This window comes from Canis lupus, chromosome 20, assembly GCF_011100685.1.
Source record: "Canis lupus familiaris isolate Mischka breed German Shepherd chromosome 20, alternate assembly UU_Cfam_GSD_1.0, whole genome shotgun sequence".
In the NCBI taxonomy this organism is placed as follows: Eukaryota; Metazoa; Chordata; class Mammalia; order Carnivora; family Canidae; genus Canis; species Canis lupus.
This window is the reverse complement of record NC_049241.1, coordinates 23,344,608-23,367,093: the sequence shown is the minus strand read 5'-3', so window position 1 is coordinate 23,367,093 and position 22,486 is coordinate 23,344,608. Positions and strand designations below refer to the sequence as shown.

At 39.2% G+C, this 22,486-nt stretch overlaps 1 protein-coding gene across 1 annotated transcript in view; it reads left to right on the top strand.

The window, feature by feature from the left end:
- Window positions 1-22,486, top strand: part of TAFA1 (TAFA chemokine like family member 1) — a 495,724-nt gene that overhangs the window by 382,925 nt on the left and 90,313 nt on the right. The window lies entirely within an intron of this gene.

The window sequence follows — 22,486 nt, the reverse complement described above, 5'->3', positions numbered from 1 at the left end:
GATTATTTCTTTTGTTCTAGATCACAGTCAACATGGTAAGACACCTCCAATACAGGAAAGGCAAGCAGTTAGACTAGAAATGCCACTTCGTTCACTTGCAAGAAGAAACTCCTGGCCTTTGAAGCCAATAAACATTATGAAACCATGATAGTTTCTCAAGTTGTCTGCCAAAGAAAGCATTGAGACTGTTAATTATGAATCTCCATTTTGTTTCCAGTTCATTTTTATCTCTAATGATCTAGAAATAGAACTGCCTTCAGGATTTGGATGTAAGACACGAAGTTTATGCTGGCAGAGGGGGGAAATGGCATTTGGCCCTAAGTTTCTATGAGAAGTCAAGCCACATAATGGTAATATTCTATCTCTCAGAACAAGCTTGTTTGACTTTGGAAACTGTGAATCCTTTAGTGCAGTAGATTCAATCAACAGGGCTCTGGGTCCCTATCTTCCAAACAAAAGTGAATAAATTATAGAGTATTCTACAGTGTCATGTTGATGGTTTATAGATTCTATAGCATTCCACTCTTCCGAAATCCTTGAATCCATTGGTATGCGTGAGAAAAGTCTGTATGTTGCTATGATCAAAATTGTTTTTATGCCCCAAATCTCTACATGCAAATGAAAAATGAAGCATAGATATAAATTAATAATTCCAGTGTAGTTATCAAGATCACAAACTGTGCAATTAGACAGACATGAACAGAACTCGGCTATACCAGTTACTAATAGAATTACCTTGGGCAAGTCACATATGCTTTTTAATTTGTTCCTTGGCTGTGAAATGGAGATGATAATTATTTCTACTTGTGGTGGGGATTAAGGAAGTCATGTGTACAGTGTGTTTTGTGTAATATCTCTTTAAGTAAGTGAGTACCATTCAGTATTCACTAAATGTTGATGTGTATTTCCTATCCTACTAGTAAGTGTGGGGGTAATGCTTAGAAAGACACATTGTGGGCAGCCCAGGTGGCTCAGCGGTTTAGCGCCGCCTTCAGCCCAGGGCATGATCCTGGAGACCTGGGATCTAGTCCCATGTTGGGCTCCCTGCATGGAGCCTGCTTCTCCCTCTGCCTGTGTCTCTGCCCCACCCTCTCTCTCTCTCTCTCTCTCTAATGAATAAATAAATTTTAAAAATCTTTAAAAAACAGAAATACACATTGTTTTACAAAGTTTTTTTGCATTTTAATTTAACACAGTGACATTTTACCCACCATCTTTTCCCGGAACTGCTTCTAACTAATTATCCTGGATGTCACTAATGCTGGTAAATCATCCTCAGGAATGCATGTTTCTTAGAAGAGTTTTGAAAACTACAGAAATAATTTATACATTAAAATTGCACATGATATTATTGCTTAGAGATTATCATTACTTTGTAAGAAAACATGTACACGTCCATTTAGGCTTAACCCATCATTAAAAAGAAATTCACATGGTAGGTATTTTATTGAACTAAAATGTTATAACACAGTTTTATCAACAACTTGTTTCACTTAACATATGGTAAACATTCCCCAAATTAAAACATATTCTTCAAAAACATTTTTGTTGATAGCTATATAGGTTTTCAGGTGTGGATACATTTCCATTTATCTAACCATTTCCTCCACTTGAGCACATATACAATGTTTTGCACATTTCCCTTTCGAAGCCTAAAAATGGATAGAAGCCGGTTTCTCTCCGTGATAGCAGTTGACAGTCCATGCACCATATTTGTCCTGAATATATTCTGTTGTGCGTAGTGCATTTCCCATGTAAAGTGCTCCAACTGCTGTTACTGACCTGCCTCTGAAATTACAGTTCACTTGCCTTCCATGGTGTTTTAAAACCCGGAGAACAGCCATGATTTTAAAATAAGCATATATTCTATCATTTTAAGATTCAAAATCAGAGACCAGATGATTTAAAATGGGACATCCATTTTGCAGTATAATCTTAGCAACTTATGCAAAAGTAGAACACAGGATATTGGGAAACATTTTTAAAGAATGGGCTTTGAGTTTAAAAAGGATATTCTGGGCAGCCCTGGTGGCTCAATGGTTTAGCACCTCCTGCAGCCCAGGGCGTGATCCTGGAGACCCTGGATTGAGTCCCATGTCGGGCTCTCTGCATGGATGGAGCCTGCTTCTCCCTCTGCCTGTGTCTCTGCCTCTCTCTCTCTCTCTGTGTGTGTGTGTCTCTATGAATAAATAAATAAAATCTTAAAAAATAAATAAATAAAAATGATATTCTATTGCCTAATAAGTGAAAATACCAGTCAATAGCTTAAATTTTGCACGTTATTTATACATATTTTGAAAAGTGTTATACCCTTGCACTTGTGCCTAGTACTTTTCTGACCAGATATTAAGTCATTACATTGATGTTTTGTTAAATATTCTCTAACCCAAAAGGAGGGCATCTTCCTTACTATCTTTGTTAACAATAATCAAAATGATGGCCAAAATCTTCTTGAAGGCTTACCCTGTAACCATTATTTGAAGTCTGTACATTCATTTAATTTGAACCCCAACTCTCAAAAGTGTCTATTATTCCATTTTGCCAGCCAGAAAATTGAGGCACGGAAATGTTGTGACTTGCACAAAAACATGAAGCCAGTAGCGGTCATGGCCACTGAGTAATCAGAAGCATTTCTATAAATAATGGTTTCTGTTATACTGAATAACTGAAGCATCATTGTTTAAGTCTTGAGGCGATAAAACAACTGGTTTATGGAGAAATTTTCATGCAGTTTTCTCTATTTAGGATTCTATTCTCATTTAATTTATGTCTATTTGTAACTTAGGCAAATATGTGAAAAGCATCATTATAAGTACTGGTTTGTAGAGAAGATCTTTTAATTCTCTGTGGATTTTAGCACCAATCTAATTAAGAAAAGTCTACATGATAAGTTCATAGGCCTTTCCTTTTCATTCAGTGTAAATTCTGATCATTTCTCTGACTGATTGCTACAAACATTACCTGGTGTTCTCGTCTTTTTATACTGGATACCAGCCAAAAGTGAATAGCTTACATCACAGAATTTTTTAACTTTCACAGCTATGGAAATCCCACATTTTTTGTTCATCATTAGGATTAGCATATAGTTGTGTTAATACAATGAAAACATCATCATACTCCTGCCTATTTCTGTGAAGACAAAAACCCATGGCATAAGAAAATGTTTTGCTCTTGATTCATCATACATAGCCTATGATGTAAGAGTGAGCAAGCAAGATACATAAGGACTCAGACCCAGAAAAAGAGACAGACTTACAGGGAAGGAGACAGTGAGGTAGGACATACAAAGAGGGGATCCCTGGGTGGCTCAGCGGTTTAGTGCCTACCTTTGGCCCAGGGCATGATCCTGGAGTCCTGTGATCGAGTCCCGTGTCAGGCTTCTGGCATGGAGCCTGCTTCTCCCTCTGCCTGTGTCTCTGCCTCTGTCTCTCTGTCTATCATGAATAAATAAATAAAATCTTAAAAAAAAAAAGAGGGACAAAGAAAAGAGAGGTCATAGAAAAGAGTGATCAAAGGGAGATGAGAGACAATGAATGCTTAAAAGGTATATTAAAACATCTCTCTATAAAATGGCTTCATTCATTTTTTTCCCCAAACAATCATTCGTATTCACCCCCATAGTTTATAACTAATTTAAACAAAATAAGATTTCTTTGGTAGATTGAGACTTTGAATTTTTTTTCAAGTTGCATTATATGAGATTCCAGAACCAGAATATCTCTAAGAATTGGTTCTGGAGATTGCTCCTTTGGAAAATCCATGATAAAATTTTCTTGACCACATACCATCATATTCCCTAGAGACAGCCACAGTGGAGAAAAATGTCTGAACTGAAGGAAATTTGAAATCCAGCAATAGTTTTCTATAGAGTAGTATGAGATATATGTGAGAAATACTGTATATAATAGCCCCTCCTTAGCCATCCAAAATATGATAGCATATTAAAGGCTCTAAGAAGTTCTGCACATGAAAAACTTGTTGCACTTTGACCCATCACGTCCCAGACTACTTGGACCAGAGAACCTTTTTCTCTGTAACACTTATTTGTGCCCTGTAGACCCAATGTTCCATGAAATGGACTCTGGGCCATGCTGGAATAGACTATCTAGACTGTGTTTTCTTTTTTGTTTCCAGGAATGCATTTGAGGTCTTTTGAGACTGGCTGATAATTCCTATGCCAATAGCTCAGTGTTTTTCCTAAGACGGGCTAACCAAACATTGCACAACGGGTCTTGGTAGTAATGTGATTTATAATATCTCTGTGACATGTCAGGCTCAACTACAGTTTGGAAATCATCTAGGGACCTTCCAGAGCAAACATTGTATGAAAAAGCTTAAGCCCTTATTTTTATTCACAAATATTAAACGTTTTAGAGGACAGGGAAGATGACCTATTTTGGTTTCACCATTTGTTACTTGTCGTCCATACACAAGGAAATATCAAAATAATGAATTGCTGTGGTGGATCAGGGATACACGACCCAGCAGCAGTCCATGGTCCCTTCATTACCATCTCTGTTTGAAGCCTGCCTTGTTCTTTCAAGGCAGACTCCAGCTTGTTTAATAGACGAGATGGTGAGCCCAGTTGACTTGATCAGGAGGCATTTCTGGAGGGAGATTCTGTTCTTGAAGAGGGTCTACTTGAGCATCATTAGTAAAATTGTGGTACATTCAGGGATAATTTCTGAAGTATATGAATGTTCTTTTGCTCTCTTACTGGGCACCTGATCCTGCCCAGGTATGTGAGAGATCCAAGTCTCCATTAGCAAGGAGAAAGGAGAGGAAGGATGTAAAAGCACTGACAAAGCTTTTTGTACCATCTAATAAAAGGTCTGTCTCTGTGTTTCTTCCTTTGCATAATAAAGAGAACAGGAATTCAGTCTTCAGATAGTCCCATACTTTTGAAACTAGGAGTGTATGTCTTTTTTTTTTTTTTAAAGCAGCAGTTGCAGCAGTTGCCAACTCATAGCCCACCGGCAGAAAGTACCTTCAGACCTATTCCATAGGTTGGTAGAGTCATGAAAAAAATTGACTGTGTGCCTTTGGGTGGGATATTCCAGTTTGTACAGGCCTCGTCCCTTTCTATTACACACCCGGCTCTGGCCCATTCATGTGACCTGTCTGATCCTTAAAGTTCAAGGAACCCCTGCTCCTGCTCAGTCATTTTCCTATTATGCTCAAGTTAAAAAAAAAAAAAAAAAAAAAAAAAAAAAAAAAAAACTTTCTGGAAAAAACCTTACTCTTTGGTATAATATACATAACCTGACATAAATAGAAATGTGTGTACCCCAAAACAGCAAGAAAGGAAAATAAGAGTGATTCTTCTCCCCCCTTTCCCACTGATTTTTTCACATCTTCAACGCCAGAAGCAACCACTGTCATCAGATTTATGTGAATCCTTATAGAAAATATCCATGGGATGCCTGGGTGGCTCAGTGGTTGAGTGTCTGCCTTCAGCTCAGGTCATGATCCCAGGGTCCTGATCGAGTCCTGAATCAGGCTTCCCACAGGGAGCCTGCTTCTCCCTCTACCTATATCTCTGCCTCTCTCTCTGTGTCTCTCATGAATAAATAAAATCTTTGGGGGAAAAAGTCCATGCACATGCAAGATACACTCATATACAACCTGATAAAATGGTGTTATATAATTTAATGTTTTTTTTTAGCATAAGAAAATGGCTGGTAACATGGAAAAAATGTTCAACACCACTCAATTGAAGAAATGTAAATTAAACACTGAAATGTAATGTTTCATCAATCAAATAGGCAGAGATAAAAAGTTTGGTAATAACCAATATTAAGGAAGAAAGAGAAAAATTACATATAAATCATACTCAGTGATAAACGACTTACAAACTCAATTAGTTAGCCACTTTTCTTTATTTATTCACCAAAAGAGAAGAAGATAAATAGGAAATTTTGGAATGAGACTGAATGTTTGGGGAACATAATACAAATTGCATGCATTATAACTGCACACAGTGACTTTATTTAGCAACAATTCTTGTATACATAATGCCCTCCATTTCTTCAATAGGATCGGGTTCGTGCATCAGGATATCATGTAAGAAATCTTTTGAGGATCTTGATCTCATTTCTGTGGGAAAACTATATGTGAAAGTATATTTAGTGCATATACTTGGGCATAAATACCATAATTCCCATTTTAAAGTCCATTAATGTAGTGACTTGGGAGGTACAAAATTCTCTGCACAAATATTTGTAGCGGTGTGCATGTCATATGTGTGTGTGATCATGGTACAACACACCTCGAATTCCTGTCCGTTACCTAGTTGGACTGTACTTAGTTACAGAGAATTCCAAATTCATCAAGAAAATTTCCCAAATAGTTCCAAAGCCATTGTTTTCCATTATTTCCAAAAAGGCTTCGGTGTTTTCAAATACCTGTTCTTGTCTGATATGAGAGCACTTTTAATCAATTCTTATTTTTTTCAGAAAGTGGAAAAATGTTGTTCTAAATCTAAGGAGTCAGCTCCTCATCCCCCTAGCTGGGCTTCAGCCTAGATAAGGCAAGATTTCAGGGTCCTGTGTTATTAATGCGCTGTCCATATGAATAACGAGCAAGCGTTGTGAATTATTTCACACTTCTAGGAAAATCTATAGCCCTGTCCTTCTGCAACAGCACTGGAAGCTGCTGAGGATATTGGTACATTTCTTTGTGGAAGGTTCTGATAACTTCATCTAAGGATGTGGTAAAACTTATGTCTCCTTCTGAAGCCTGTGTAAAAATTTATACAGATGAATAATATTTTGAAAAATTAATGATGTATTCCTCAGTCCACCCAAGCTACTGGAATTTTTGAGGACCTACCCCCAACCCAAACAACAAAGCATAAAACACACACAAACCAGAGAATAGATGCCCAGATATTTGGTGTTTAAGTTCAAAGCCATTCCAAAGACTCAAATATATAATAGAAAAGTTCATTTATTCCTGCCCCCAAAGTAAAATGATGAGTCACCTTAGGGAGGGAGAAAGGAAGGAACACTTGGGTAAGAAAAATGTGGTCCACTGGAGGAGCAAAAGATATCTGTCACTCACTACCACCAGGACATATGTCACCACCTACAGATCTACCTATCCAACCACCAGCCAAGAGAGCGCTGTACATGATAGCTCAACACATCCACAAACAGCAGCTAACATATTGCACTCTGAATGTCCAGCAGAGTCATAACCACCAATGTCCTAAGTCCTCCTTAGGCCTTCATGCTACATAGGTGACCTCCAGGATGCTTATGAATTCCAGGAAGTGAGAGGAGAGACTTGGGCTCCTTAATGGGTGGACTAGACAAAAGAAGGAAATTTTATGCACCAACTACATAAGACTAGATTTCTAACTGAGCTAGGACATTGGTGCAACACTCTCACCTTCCTCAACCTACCTATTTCACTTTTAATCCTTGATATTATTTGGTACTTTCATTATTGCACCCTTTATTTATTTATTTTAATGTTTTTAAAAGTAATCTCTATACCCAACATGGGGATCAAACTCACAATCCAGAGATTGAGAGTTCCATGCTCTACCAACCAAGCCAGCCAGGTGCCCCTCATTATTACATCACTTAAAGAATTCAATGGACTCACATTCAATACCAGCTAATATTACTTAGGGCTGTAAAATGATTGCATGGTTTACCAGGCATGCATTGAAAGGAAGGTCCCATTTCTTCAAATTTAGAATGGCCTGTATGTGCCTGCTCAGAAGTTATCATTCATCATCTCCTTTGGTGCTTACACATCAATTTTGCTTCGTGCTGGGCATCTGTTCTCATCCATAGGGGCTCCAGGGAAAAGTGAAGTTATTGTGAGAGTAGACAGGAATCCAGGAGCAGAGATTGCCAGGCCATGCGTGTTTATCATAGCTGTGTCTCACAGATGATGTCCCCTTTCCTCTTGGGCCCTCTCTGGATATCGGCCTCATTCTCTTTCCTCTGGTCATTAGGGAGGTTCAGTCTGTCAGTGTAAGCTAGGAATGGTCTTGTCAGCTATATGGAACATTAGTTGGAGTACTAGTTTAAAACTGCTAATTGCACCAGCTTAAAAGTATTGAGTTCTTTCTCTATGCCAGACCTTGTGTACTGACAGGCATGTCTCACTTTATTGCACTCCACAGTAACTGTGTTTCTTACAAATTGAAGGTTTGTGGCAACCCTGCCTTGAGCAAGTCTATCAGTAACATTTCTCCCATAGCATTTGATCACTTTATGTCTCTGTGTCATGTTTTAGTAATTTTTGCAGAATTTCAATCTTTTTCATTATTGTTCATATTTGACATGGTGCTCTGGGACCAGTGATCTTAGATGTTACTATTGTAATTTTTGGGGGGCAGCATGAACCATGCTCCTCTAAGATGGTGAACTTAATCTATAAACGTGTGTGTTTTGACTGTTTTACAGACCAATTCCATTCCCCTAATCCTCTCCCTCTTCTTAGACCTCCCTATACCCTGAAACACAACAATATTGAAATTAGACCAATTAATGACCCCTAAATAAGTGAAAGGAAAACTTCATATACCTCTCACTTTAAATCAAAAGATAGAAATGATTAAGCTTAGTGAGGAACACATGTCAAAAGCCAGGATAGGCAGAAAGCTAGGCCTCTTTCATGAAATTGTTAGCCAAGTTGTGAATGCAAAGGAAAAGGTCTTGAAGGAAATTAAAGGTGCTATTCCAGTGAACATATGAATGATAATAAAGGGAAACAGCCTTATTGCTGACCTGGAGAAAGTTTCAGTGGCCTGGGTAAAAGATCAAACCAGCTCTAACATTCCCTTAAGCCAAAGTCTAATCTAGAGCCAGGCCTTAACTCTTCAATTCTATGAAGGCTGAGAGAGATATGGGGAAGCCACAGAAGAATAATTTGAAGCTAATGGAGGCTGGTTCATGACAGTTAATGAAATAAGCCACCTCCATAATGTAAAAATTCAAGGTGGAGCAGGAAGTGCTAATGTAAAAGCTGCAGCAAGTTATCCAGAAGTTCTAGCTAGGATAATGAAGGTGGCTACACTAAACAACAGATTTTCAATGAAGATGAAACAGCCTTCTAGTAAAAGAAGATGCTATCTAGGGCTGTCATAGCTAGAGAGAGAAGTCAATACCTGCTTTCAATACTTCAAAAGACAGGCTGATGGTCTTGTTAGGAGCTAATGTAGCTGGTGACTTCAATTTGAAGCCAATGCTCATTTACCATTTTGAAAATCCTAGGGCCTTTAACAATTATGATAAATCTCCCTACAATCCAGTAATTCTAAACTGGGTATTTACCCAAAGAATACAAAAACACTGATTCAAAAAGATAAATGCACCCCAATGTTTATTGTAGCATTTACAATCAGCCAAAGTATGGAAGTAGCTCAAATGTCCGTTTATAGGTGAATGGATAAAGAAGGTGTGTGTGTGTGTGAGTGTGTGTGTGTGAGTGTGTGAGATATGGAATATTATTCAGCCATAAAAAAGAATAAAATCTTGCTATTTGCAACGACATGAATAGAGCTAGAGAGATTAATGTTAAGTGAAATAAATAAGTCGGAGAAAGACAAAATACCATTTGATTTCACTCATATGTAAAACATAAGAAACAAAACAAAGGGGAAGAAAAAGAGATAAAACAAGAAACAAACTCTGAAACTGTAGAGAACAAACTGATGGTTATCAGAAGGGAGGTGGGTCAGGGGATGGGTGACATAGGTGAAAGAGATGAAGGTACGCTTACCATGATGAGCACTGAGTAATGTATAGAATTGCTAAGTCAATATATTGTATGCCTGCAACTAACATGACACTGTATGTTAACTGTACTGGAATTAAAATAAAAAAACTTTTAAAAAACTATGCTAAATCTACTCTCTGCTCTAGAAATAGAACAACAGAGCTTGGATGTTAGCACATCTGTTTACCACCTAGTTTGTTGAATTTCTTAAGCTCACTGTTGAGACCTGCTCTTCATAATAAAATATTTTTTTCAATATACAGCTCACTGTCATTGCTTCTGATCATCCGAGCTCTGATGGAAGTGTAGAATGAGATTAATGTTGGTTTTGTACCTGCTAACACAATATCCATTCTGCAGCCCATGGGTCAAGGAGTAATTTTGACTTCGCAATCTTGTTTAAGAAATATATGGCTGTGGCTGCCATAGGTAGTGATTCCTCAGATAGATCTGGGCAAAGTAAACTGAAAACCTTCTGGAAATGATTTAGCACTTAAAATGCCAATAAGAGCAGTTGTGGGGCACTTAGGTGGCTTAGTGGTTGAGTGTCTGCCAGTTGGCTCAGGGCATGATCCCGGGGTCCTGGGACTGAGTCCTGCATCGGGCTCCCTGCAGGGAGCCTGCTTCTCCCTCTGCCTATGTCTCGGCCTCAATCTCTCTCTGTGTCTCTCATGAATAAATAAATAAAATCTTTAAAAAAGAACATTTGTGATTCATGGGAAGAGGTCATAATACCAACATTAACAGGACTTTGGAAAAGTTTGATTCCAATCTTCATGGAAGACTTTGAGGGGTTCAAGGCTTCATAAGAAAGTAATTATAGATGTGGTAGAAATAGTAAGAAAGGGCAGCCCTGGTGGCTCAGCGGTTTAGCGCCACCTTCAGTGAAGGGCGTGATCCTGGAGGCCCTGGATTGAGTCCCACGTTGGGCTCCCTGCATGGAACCTTGGAGCCTGCTTCTCCCTCTCTCTCTCTCTCTCTCTCTCTCTCTCTCTCTCTGTCTCATGAATAAATAAATAAAATCTAAAAAAAAAAAAAAAAAAAGAAATAGTAAGAAAGCTAGAATTAGAAGGAGAGCCCTAAGGTGGGACTGAATTCCTACAATCCCATGAGAACACTTGAATAGATGAGGAGTTGCTTCTTATGGATGAGAAAAAAGAAAGAAAGAAAGAAGAAAGAAAGAAAGAAAGAAAGAAAGAAAGAAAGAAAGAAAGAAAGAAAGAAAGAAGAAAGAAAGAAAGAAAGAAAGAAAGAAAGAAAGAAAGAAAGAAAGAAAGAAAGAAAGAAAGAAAGAAAGAAAGAAAATAGGCCTCTTGAGGTGGAATCTACTCCTGGTGAAGATGCTGTGAAAACTGTTGACACGTTGCAAAGGATTTAAAATATTACCTAAACTTAGAGGCAGATTTTGAGAGAATAGAGTCTAATTTTGAAAAAAGTTCTACTGTCATCAAATAGCATCACATGCTATGGAGAAATCTTTTGTGAAAGGAAGAGTCAATCCATGCAGCAAATTTCTTGTCATTTTATTTGGAGAAATTGATACAATCACCCAGTCTTCAGCCCTCAGCCATCAACATGGAGCCAAGACCTCCACTCACAACAAAATTACAACTCATGGAAACTCTGGTGATGGCTAGCTTTTCTTTAGCAATAAAGTATTTTTTAAATTAAGGCATGCACATTGTTTTTAGACAAAATGCTATTCCACATTTAATAGACTACAGTATAATATAAACTTAACTTTTATATACACTGGGAAACCAAAAAAATTATTTGACCTGCCTTATTGCAATATTTGTTTTATTGTGGTGGTCTGGAACTGCACCTGCAATATTTCTGAAATATGCCTGTATAAATTCATGTAACTCTTACAACAGCTGCCTTATGAGCTAGTTGCTATTATAATCCTCAGTTTATTGAGAAGACACCTGATGCCTTAAAGAAGTTAAATCATTTCTTCCAAGACATGTTAACAGGAGATCTGGGACCCCAAATGAGGAAGTGCTAGAAATGACAGATAGAAGATCTACTACTGAGAAGCATGGGGAGCAAAGGTTCAGAGTACCTGCTTACTTCTGTATTCCCTTCCTCAGAGAATGACCCCCCCATTCGGGCATGCTAGGTGCTGACTTAAGCAACCCCTCCAGCACATATGTCAATATTTTTCACATCCCATGTATCTCAGATCCTTCCATCTCTCACCATTCCCTAATTTCATAACTGCCATAATTGAGACTCTTACATCGACCATAACTGTGTCCCCTGAACACCCATACCCTGTGTTGTCCAACGCTGACTTTGTTATCCAATTTGAACTACCAACTCCACAGGTCCTCCCTTAAACCACCACACCCAAAATTAATATATAGCTTCCTCTGCATCCCTGAAGCATCCTGTAAACAACATTTACTGTAACTTACCATATTGTACTATATGCTTTTGTTGACTTGTGACCTTCTCTGGTAGAGAGACTCATGCATTCACTCAATAATTAGTTTTAGAACATTGAATGCCAAACACTTGGTCATATAATGATGAACAAAGCCCTTGTTCTTATGGAGCCTACAGTCCAGCAGGAGAACATACCTCAATCTAATCGTACGTAAAGATGTTCAAGTAGAAACTGCATGTTCAGAAGGAAATGAATTCAGTCTTTGGAGAGGATATTATAACAAAGAATGTAAAGGAGACCAGGAAGCTGAGACTTCTGTGAAGAAGTGACAGGAATTTGGAGATGTGAGGTATGACTCAAGTTAGCTGGGTGAAGAGCTTTCCAGGCAGAGAGCCAGCATGGGCAAAAGGCTTGGGTTTTGATCAAGAACTTCAGAGAAAGCCATTGTGGCTGAAACCCAAAGAACAATAAGATCATATGCGAGAGGAGGCAGAAAAGATAGATGAGGCTAAGCAGTAGTGTTAAAATTGAGCTGTGCATCTCCAGTTCCTAATATAGTTCTTTTTTGTTTAATTTGAGTGCAGTTGACACACACTGTTACATTAGTTTCAGGTATACAATGTAGTGATTCAACAAGTTTATGCATTATCCTAATAGAGTTCTTAAAACTGATATGTACTAATCAAATTCTCAGAGAAGGCAGCGATGCAGTGACTATTGTGGGAAATTGGATGGTAAGTCAACCTGGAATTTTGTGCATGAGGAGATGGCACCGAGAGGCCTCTACTGAGATAGAAAAAAAAAAGAAACCCTCCTGCAGTGTCTGACATCAGATTGCAAAACCTCGATACTCACACTTCAAACAATAGCAAAGCAAAGCAAATCAAATAGCCTTTTTGATATTGCCGCCTTCCTCACATGCTGACAGTGTCGCTCTCACCTGAATGTCTGACACTCTCTCTGTTCCCAACCACTCACACTGCTGAAAGAATCCTCATAATCACCACCAAATCGAGTCACTGCTTTTCAATTCTATTGTCTGACAGGAGATAACATTTTAACTAGTCGGTTCTTTATACCAGGAGGGGCATTAGGGCAAAGGGTTTATTATTTGGAACATATTTAAACATGGTGGCTAACTATAGACTGATGTCAGTTTATTTTCTTCCTGACTAACTTGTATCTTCTTTGACTCCATTTCTGAATTGAAAATGCTATATTCTATGTAGGAAAAAAAAAAAAAAAAAAAAAAAGGCTCTGAAATACCTGCACCAAAAGAGGCCTGACCACACTCCGGTCCTGAAATTTGGGATAGTGTGAAAAATGTAAATGAGCTTGCAGGCATTAATGAATCTATTTTGTGAAGAACATTATGGAGAAATGGCTGTTTCTCATGTGACCAAGTTCTGCTCCCTTCAAAAGAGCCAAGCTTATGCTTTTGAGAAACAATGTAATAAAGCCACATGTACACTATAAAAATTCTTTACTGTACTTAACAGCCCTTGTAGAAAAATTGTAATAATAACTATGCAAGTTGAAAGTTGTTGGGGCACCTGGGTGGCTCAATGTTTGAGCATCTGCCTTTGGCTCAGTTGGTGATCCTGGGGTCCTGGAATGAAGTCCTGCAACCTCTCCCACAGAGAGCCTGCTTCTCCCTCTGCTTATGTCTCTGTCTCTGTGTGTGTGTGTGTCTCTCATGAATAAATAAATAAATTTTTTTTTTAAAGCGTGCAATGTCAAAAAGTTGTTGAGAATATCAAATGAGATAATTCACAGAAATAACAAATTTGTAATACGTTGTCCAGGCATTTCATGAGTCCTCAGTGATATTAACTTTAATAAATTTATAATTTAAAGAAAAAGGTTTATTTAATCATTATTTATTTTAGAGAGAGAGAGAGAGAGCACACAGAGGGAGAAAGAGAAGCAGACTCTCCACTGAGCCAGAAGCCCGATGTGGCGCTCGATCCCAGGATTCAGGAATCATGACCCAAGCCAAAGGCTGATGCTAAACCAACTAAACCACCCAAGTGCTCCATTCATGATTATTTTAAGAACACAATATTAAATTTAGATTTTCATGTATGAGTGTGTATCTAGATTTTGAGATAAAAGCTGAGTCAGAACTACAGTTTTGATTGAAATACCAATAGTTATTGTTTGATTACCTCCTTATTTGATTACCTCCAACTATAAAACAAGGCTTTTGAGCTTCTAAAAAATGTGAAAAGCAGGTCAGATAATGATATAGAAGTCTGTCTCCAGAGGAACATATAGAGAAGGTTGAATGTGATGCTTGTTTTCCATTCAGAAAGGAAGATACTGAGAAATCCTCTTCTAATCCCAGTCCAAGTAAGAGAAAAACATCATTTTCCAAGTTCCTGCTGGTACACATAAGCATCTCTGACATAAAGGGTCTCAATATGCATGATCAGTTTTGGAAAGGAGCAAGAAGTATGCATTCCCTCAAAGACAAGGCTCCTTAGAAGTAGATGGACTTAAACATGGCCTTTCGTCTTTTCTCAGTATTCACAGGAGAGCTGCCTTTTCTCTTCTCACTATAGACACCCTCTCTAGGCGACTTCATTCATTCACTCTCATGGCTTCAAAGAATTAGATAGTTGCTATCTAACCTAATCCATTCTTCCAAACTCCAGGCCCTTTGTTAAGGCAATTATTAGACATTACCATTTGAATTTCTCAAAGACACCCAAATTCAATATGCTCAAAATGGAACACACATTTCTACCAGCCTAGTAACACAAGCATAATCCCTACATCAGTGAACAGCACCTGCATTGAAATGGACTGAATGTTTACATCCCCCCCAAATTCATATGTTGAAATTTTAAGCCCCAACCTATGGAATGAGAGAACATATTTGCAAATGACATATCAGATAAAGGGCTAGTATCCAAGATCTATAAAGAACTTATCAAACTCAACATCCAAAAAACAAATAATCCAGTCAAGAAATGGGCAGGAGACATGAACAGACATTTCTCCAGAGAAGGCATACAAATTGCCAACAGACACATGAAAAAAAATGCTCCACATCACTTGGCATCAGAGAAATACAAATCAAAAATACAATGGGATACCACCTTATACTGGTCAGAATGGCTAAAATTAACAAGGCAGGAAACAACAAATGTTGGTGAGGTTGTGGAGAAAGAGGAACTCTCTTATACTTTTGGTGGGAATGCAAGCTGGTGCAGCCACTCTGGAAAACAGTGTGGAGGTTCTTCAAGAAGTTAAAAATAGGGCTACCCTAATTTTAGTGCAATTGCACTAATGGGGTATTTACCCCAAAGATACACATATAGTGATCCAAAGGGGCACCTGAACCACAATGCTTATAACAGCAATGTCCACGATAGCCAAACTATGAAAAGAGCCAAGATGTCAATCAACAGATGAATGGATAAAGAAGATGTCATATATACATATAATGGAATATTACTTAGCCATCAGAAAGGATGAAATCTCACCATTTACATCAGCATGGGTGGAACTGGAGGGTATTATGCTGAGTGAAATAAGTCAATTGGAGAAAGACAATTCTCATATGGTTTCCCTCATATGAAGAATATATGAAACAGCACAGGGAAAGGGAGGGGAAATGGAATGGGAAGAAATCAGAGAGGGAGGCAAACAATGAGAGACTCTTAACTATGGGAAAGAAACTCAGAGTTGCTGGACAGGAGGTAGGTGGGGGGACGGGGTGACCGGGTGATAGACATTAAGGAGGGCATGCAATGTGACGAGCACTGGGTATTATATGCAATTGATGAATTACTGAACTCTGTAACACTAATGATGTACCATATATATTGACTAATTGAATTTAAATGTAAAAAAAAAAAAAGAATTTATAAGCCACAAGGTGATGGTACTAGGAGGTAGGGCTTTGGGGATGTAATTAGGTCATAAGGGTAGAGGCTTCACAGTGGGATTAATGTCCTTATAAAAGAGGCCCCAGAGACACCCTCAACTCCATCTACCATGTAAGGATACAAGTTGACCATCTGCAACCTGGAAGAGAACCTTCACCAGAACATGACCATGCTGGCACCCTGATCTTAGACTTCTGGCCTCCAGAACTGTGAGAAATCAATTTCTGGTTATAAGTTATCCAGTATATGGTATTTTATTATAGCAGCCTGTAAGAAGTAGGATATACATCTGCTGCTTAATCAAGCCAGCCTCTTGGGAAACATGTTTGCCTTTCCTTACTTCCTCACGGCCCATTTCCATTCCACCCGACTTCCTTGACTCTACTGCCTAAACATCTCTCCATTATTTTCTCTTTTTTCCATCTGGACTTCTTTTTTTAAAAGGTTGTGTTTATTTATTCATGAGACACACACACACACACACACAGAGAGAGAGAGAGAGAGAGAGAGAGAGAGAGAGGCAGAGACATAGGCAGAAAGAGAAGCAGGCTCCATGCAGGGAGCCCAATGTTGGACTTGGTCCCCGGACTCCAGGATCAAGCCCTGGGTGGAAGGCAGGCACTCAACCCCTGAGCCACCCAGGAGTCCCTCCATCCACACTTCTAACAAACAAGCTCAAGCCATTGTCCTCCCTTGCCCTGGTTACTGAAAGGTATTCTTTCTTATTGCCTGAAGGCTCTATTATGTATGGCCTTCAGTAACTAATATAATTCCTCCTGATGCATGCTACCAATGAGTTCTATTCTTCACCTTTTGTAACAGAATTCCCACTTTAAATTACATTTCAAGGGACGCCTGGGTGGCTCAGAGGTTGAGTGTCTGCCTTCGACTTGGGTGTGATTCTGGGGTCTGGGATTGAGTCCAATATCGGGCTCCTGAGGAGAGCCTGCTTCTCCCTCTACCTGTATCTGCCTCTCTCTCTCTCTTTCTCTCTCTCTCTCTTTCTCTCTCTCTCTGTCTCTCATGAATAAATAAATAAAATCTTTTAAAAACTTATATTTCAATATATCTTCACTGCTATCCAATAGACACTACAAGAAGGTCTTGTTCAAGTTCTACTGCAGTGCCTAGCACAATGCCTGGAGTGGATACTCAAATAATTTGTGCCTTTTGCTCCCAGGTATAGTGGGGTCAGACATATTTGTGTTCCAATCCCAGCTCTGCTACTATTCTAAACCTCAGTTTCCACATTCCTGAAAACAGGAATTATAGGAAGACAACTTCATGATGTGATCATGAGGATGAATATAGGAAATGCATGTACAGCACTGAACAGAGAACTAGTTCTCAATAGTTATTGGTTCTAAGAATCAAGAAGATTGGTATAGATTAAAGATCCCCCCCCCCACCTCTGCTGGACCATCTGTGGGGTTTTCTACTGTTGATATGGAGAAATAAAGCCAACACAGTGGCTTTCAAACTTATTCTTGAATATGTATAGTTTATACATAACAGGACATTCTTCTGGCCTCCATATTCTACAAATTCAACTGAAGTATTATACTCCTTTAATTTTTCTCCATGGTGAAAGCAGAGGAAAGATGAATCCTTGTACTTTGTGTGGGTGGGGGCAATCAAAAGTCAGGTAGTTTTTAACTTCATGGAAGAGATAATCACTATCAACAAAACTAAATTGACAACTAGTTCTTTTAAATGTTTACTCAACCCGAAATAAACTTGAGTTTGTGTGCTCTGTTACTATTACATTGCCTGTGTTGTGTGCTGTGTTGACTTGGGATGCTTTGCACTGTTTGCTTTTGCAGCAATTAAAGGACTATGTTCTGTGGAAAGTTAGAACCCCATCCCTTGCTTCTGTACTTCTGTCTAAATGCTGCCTCTTTTAGCTATGCACTTGTTCTAAGCAACACTCCTCAGAAGACGGTGTAAATATTCTCTGCTACTTATAAGGGCTTGTGTATAAACAGATTCATCCATAGAGACTCATCAGATTCTGCATTTACAATGATTGTTTTAAAGTCAATTAAAGAGCTTGACATTACTTACCCCTTTCCTTGTGTTTATATGATGAGAACTTTTCAATCCATTTTAATGCAAACAAAAAAGACCTCAAGCAGAAATATATTCCATCTTTGACTCCCCCTATGTTCCAGTGGAGACAAAACATATATAAGGATTAAGTTTACACAGAACTTTTGATCAAAGGTAGAATTATTCTGTATTCAATGATTATTCAGACAGGTAAACTCTACAAATGACCTTGCAGCCTCCTGGCTGACTGACTGACACACAGAATTTTGGTATATCTTTTAGATTTAACACAATTTGTCTAAAACCTGTCATTTTTGATGATTTCATCTTGTAGGATCAGTAGAATTCAAGAGAAAAGTGTTTAATACTACCTCCTGTGTAAACCAAAAATGATACATAAAATGGCCCAAGAAAATGCCCAAATTGGAAAACTCATTCCACAAAAACCGACTCATCCTCTCTGATCTTAAGCATAAGAGGTAGAATAACTGAGAGGACATGGACCCTGCTTTAATGACTGTGAGATCCAGGGGAGACAAGAGTAAAGAGGCGATTTCAAAATTGTGTGATTTGTGCTGTGATGGGGATTAGCCCAGCATACCCTGAGAGCAGAGGTGAGCGTGTTAATCCATGGTGGGAGGGCTCTGGATAGTTTCCCAGCAAAACTGACATTCACCCTGAGACCCTGATTATCTAGGTATGATGATGTGAAAGAATGCTTAGGTAGAAAGAACTGCACATGCACAAGTCTGGAGTCAAGAAAGGGATCTGATGAATCCAAGGACCTGAAAGCAGTTTGGTGTGCTTGGGGAGAGAAGAACATAGGACAGGTATGAAAAGATGTGAGACCAGACTGGTCACCAGGGTGAGCTCATGCAGCACCCTGGTAGCCATACTGAAGTGTTGGAACTCCATCCCAAACAAAGTCAGGCACTGAAGGATTTTGTGCCCATAAATAACATGGCTAGATTTATCCTAGAGTGTATCATTAGGTAGCAAAGGAACTAAAGAAGTTGTTTCTACTATAATTTCTCTTCATAGGACTTGGGCTCATATTTCTAACTGATAGAATAAACCCAAGAAAGGAATGCCAGAAAGGATGCAGGTCAATTCTGATATTTGGGTCAAAGTTCAGTCAGCAAAGGTGCATCACAATTTTGCTGGCAAAAACTCAGAGTGGAGATTATGCAAGTGGAAGTGACTTGCAGAGGAAATCCTAGCATTCAATTAGACATATGGCTGGAAAGCCCTGCATTGTGCATATTGAGAAGGTCCAAGGTGGGATTCCAACATTCTTCAGGAAAACTTTTGGTGTGCATCAGGACCTCTATGGCAAGGTGAGAGTTGATTCCACTGTGGGAGAAAAAGTGAAAAGGACTGAGATTATGCTATCTTAACTATGTAAGGGATACCCCATACTAGGAAGGTTGAAGAATACTATGCATTGCAACTTCGCTGCACATTAGAATCACCTACACAGGTTCTTAAAAATACCAATGTCTTGACCACACCCTTAGTCATTTCTTTTAATTGGGCTGGGGGTGGGGTGAGGGTGGGGGGCACTGGGCATTTGTATTTTCTTAAAGCTCCACAAGGGATACTAAATCGCAACCAAGTTCAAGAACCAAAGGTGTAGTGGCCAAGAGCATGGGCTGGAGAATAAGGTAGTGTGAGTTAGAATTCCAGCTCTTTTTGGAAATGGAATTATTTTTGCACTTTCAATTTTTCATTTATTAGCTTTCTATAATGCACTAAAGGTGGCTTATGTAGATATAACTAGCAGGGAAAGAAAAAAAAAAAGAACATTAACATGAAAGAAATTTAGCTCTTCCTCCTCTGCTGTTTCCTTATCTGTAAAATGGAAAAATAATAGTGTCTACCTGATAGGATCAGTGCAAGGATTAAATGAATTAACAGGTAAGGTGATCTACAAATACCTGGCAGTTAAGTGCTCGATGAATGTGACCTACTGTTCTTCACCCAGATGCAGTTAATAGGAGAAACAGGGACAGAGAGACAAAAATCACAAGGCATGTTCCAAGGTCACCAATTAGTTTGGCTGGTGCCTTGGGGAGTAATAGGAAAAAACATTTAGAAAGGCAAGTTGGGGCCAAATTGCTTTCTTGAGTTCCAGGCTAATGTTCACATTTGAGCAAGTGTTCATTAATTGATCATCTAATAACGTGGTCCCCAAATGTGAGGCAAGCAGGTGTATATTGTACAAAATAGAATTAATTAAAGGTTGCTCAGAGTCCATTCCAAAACTTGGGCTCTGATGTGAGTTTAACACAAATGTGGAACCAACAGATGTCTCTGTGAAACGCTGAGATTAAATCAGCATAGAGCTTCAAAAATGAGCAACAAATTACTGGGTATTAATAATCCCTGGTGCTCAGGGAGACAGATGCTCATTTTTGTGACACCTTGGCTCTCATTCACAGATAGAGCCAACTCCACTTCTGTTGTCCAGATTCAGCCCACTTTATTAGGAACCTCTAAATGGTGCTGAAAATGGTTTCTGTTCTTTTCACTTTTCATTTATAAATATTCTGAAAAGATTAAAGGTAACTTACGGGGATGCAGCCAACACAGTATGGGAAGATAAAATGTAATGTACACATGAAAGGAGTTAGGATCCAGGGAAAGCAAGTGTAGGAGACTTGAAAGGAGGCCAAGAGGATAGTGAACACATGGAGAGAAGGTCATAGGGACCTATAAATATGCCAGCAGTGGGCTACTAATTGGCCTTAAGCCTTCTAAGCCTTGTAGGCAATGCAAAGAGGGAAATGAGATTGGTTACAAGATTGCAGAGGCTCCCAGCTTGCTCCAGGCAATTACTTAGGGGAGGAAGAGCTATCCCTGACACAACAACAGAGAGAAGCATCTCTAGGTTTAAATAAAGAGGGTACCATATAAAATAATAGTATATACTGCATACCCCAACACCCCAATAGAGTCTGTGCCACATAGTGGCTGCTAATACATATTTAGTGAGTGAATGGAAGAAAGAAGAAAGGATGAGAGAGGCGTGTACTATATATCCCAAAATTCATGGAATGCTTTGCCAACATTCCTGAGTGTGGGCTGATGGCCTCCCACAATTCAATAAAAGTAGTTCTAGTGGTTGTGTAATGCACAGTGACCCGGATCAGGCCTCAGTACTCAGCTAGCCTGATTTTAGTACCCAGCACAGAGAACAGATTAACTATCCCACAGGCAAACTCTTCTAATGACTACTCTCCACCAGGCATCTCATAACAATTGAGGGGCAGAAATGTCATGTTATACTCCTGTGCGACTCCAGCTGCTTGATTCAGTGGCTTAACGTGACAGAAATTTACTTCTCACCCACATGAAAACTGTTTTCATGGATACCTGAATGGCAGGTAGCTCTCCTCCATGTGGTGATACAGGAAACCTTGAGTCTTCCTTGTAGCTCTATCATGTATGGCTACTGGAAGCATCAAGTGACGGACAGTAGAGAAGGCCCACCTACTTCTTATCCCCTTGGCCCAGAGATGGGGCCCATCATCTCAATCATCTCTACTCACATTGTGAGTGCTCCCACTTTGTTGTAAAGAACCTGAAAAATAGAGTTTCTAGCCAGGCAAAGCAACCTCTTCTTGGTCACGTCTTTCCTCCATGAAAGAAGAACATGGAGCTCTGGAACGCAGCTAAGTGTCTCCTCCATAATACCTATCTCCAGCCACCAAATATCTCCCCATACACAGAATACACCCTTCCCCTCATCGGAAGAGTTAGCCCAAAGTCCAGAGTCTCCAGGTTATGAGTGGTTTCTTCAGGTCTGGAGGAGACTAGTCATTGTCTGGCCTCCTAGAAACCATAACATGCCACCCCACCCCACATACCAAATATATAGGTGTTGAAGCAGGGATAGAAACAATGAAAAACTCCCTTTCAGAGGAGGAAAGAGCAGGCACCATTTCCTAACAATCTGAAATCCTGCCCTACAGGTATTGTAAGGACACCTGTTCTGGCAGTGTGTGAAGTACACCCTGGTCCTTCCATGGCCCTGCTCTGCCCCAGGTTTTCCTTGTCCATTATCCTCCATGGCCTCATCTGAATGAAGTGCCAGGCAGTGCTTCCTCCTTGGGGCTCCACAGCATTCACAGCATACGTCTTATTCATAGTCATTTGGGAACCCAAGGGTTGTTTCAAGATCAGATGGCTAAATACTTTAAGTCTTAGCTTCTTTTTAGGGTAACATAGTTCTTTCAAATATTCAAAAGGCTACTGACCTATTTTCCCCCATAACCTCTAGCTACCAGTAATCATTTCCAGTGTTCTTTTCTTTTCTTTTCTTTTCTTTCTTTCTTTCTTTCTTTCTTTCTTTCTTTCTTTCTTTCTTTCTTTCTTTCTTTCTTTTCTCTTCCTTCTTCTTTTTTTTTTT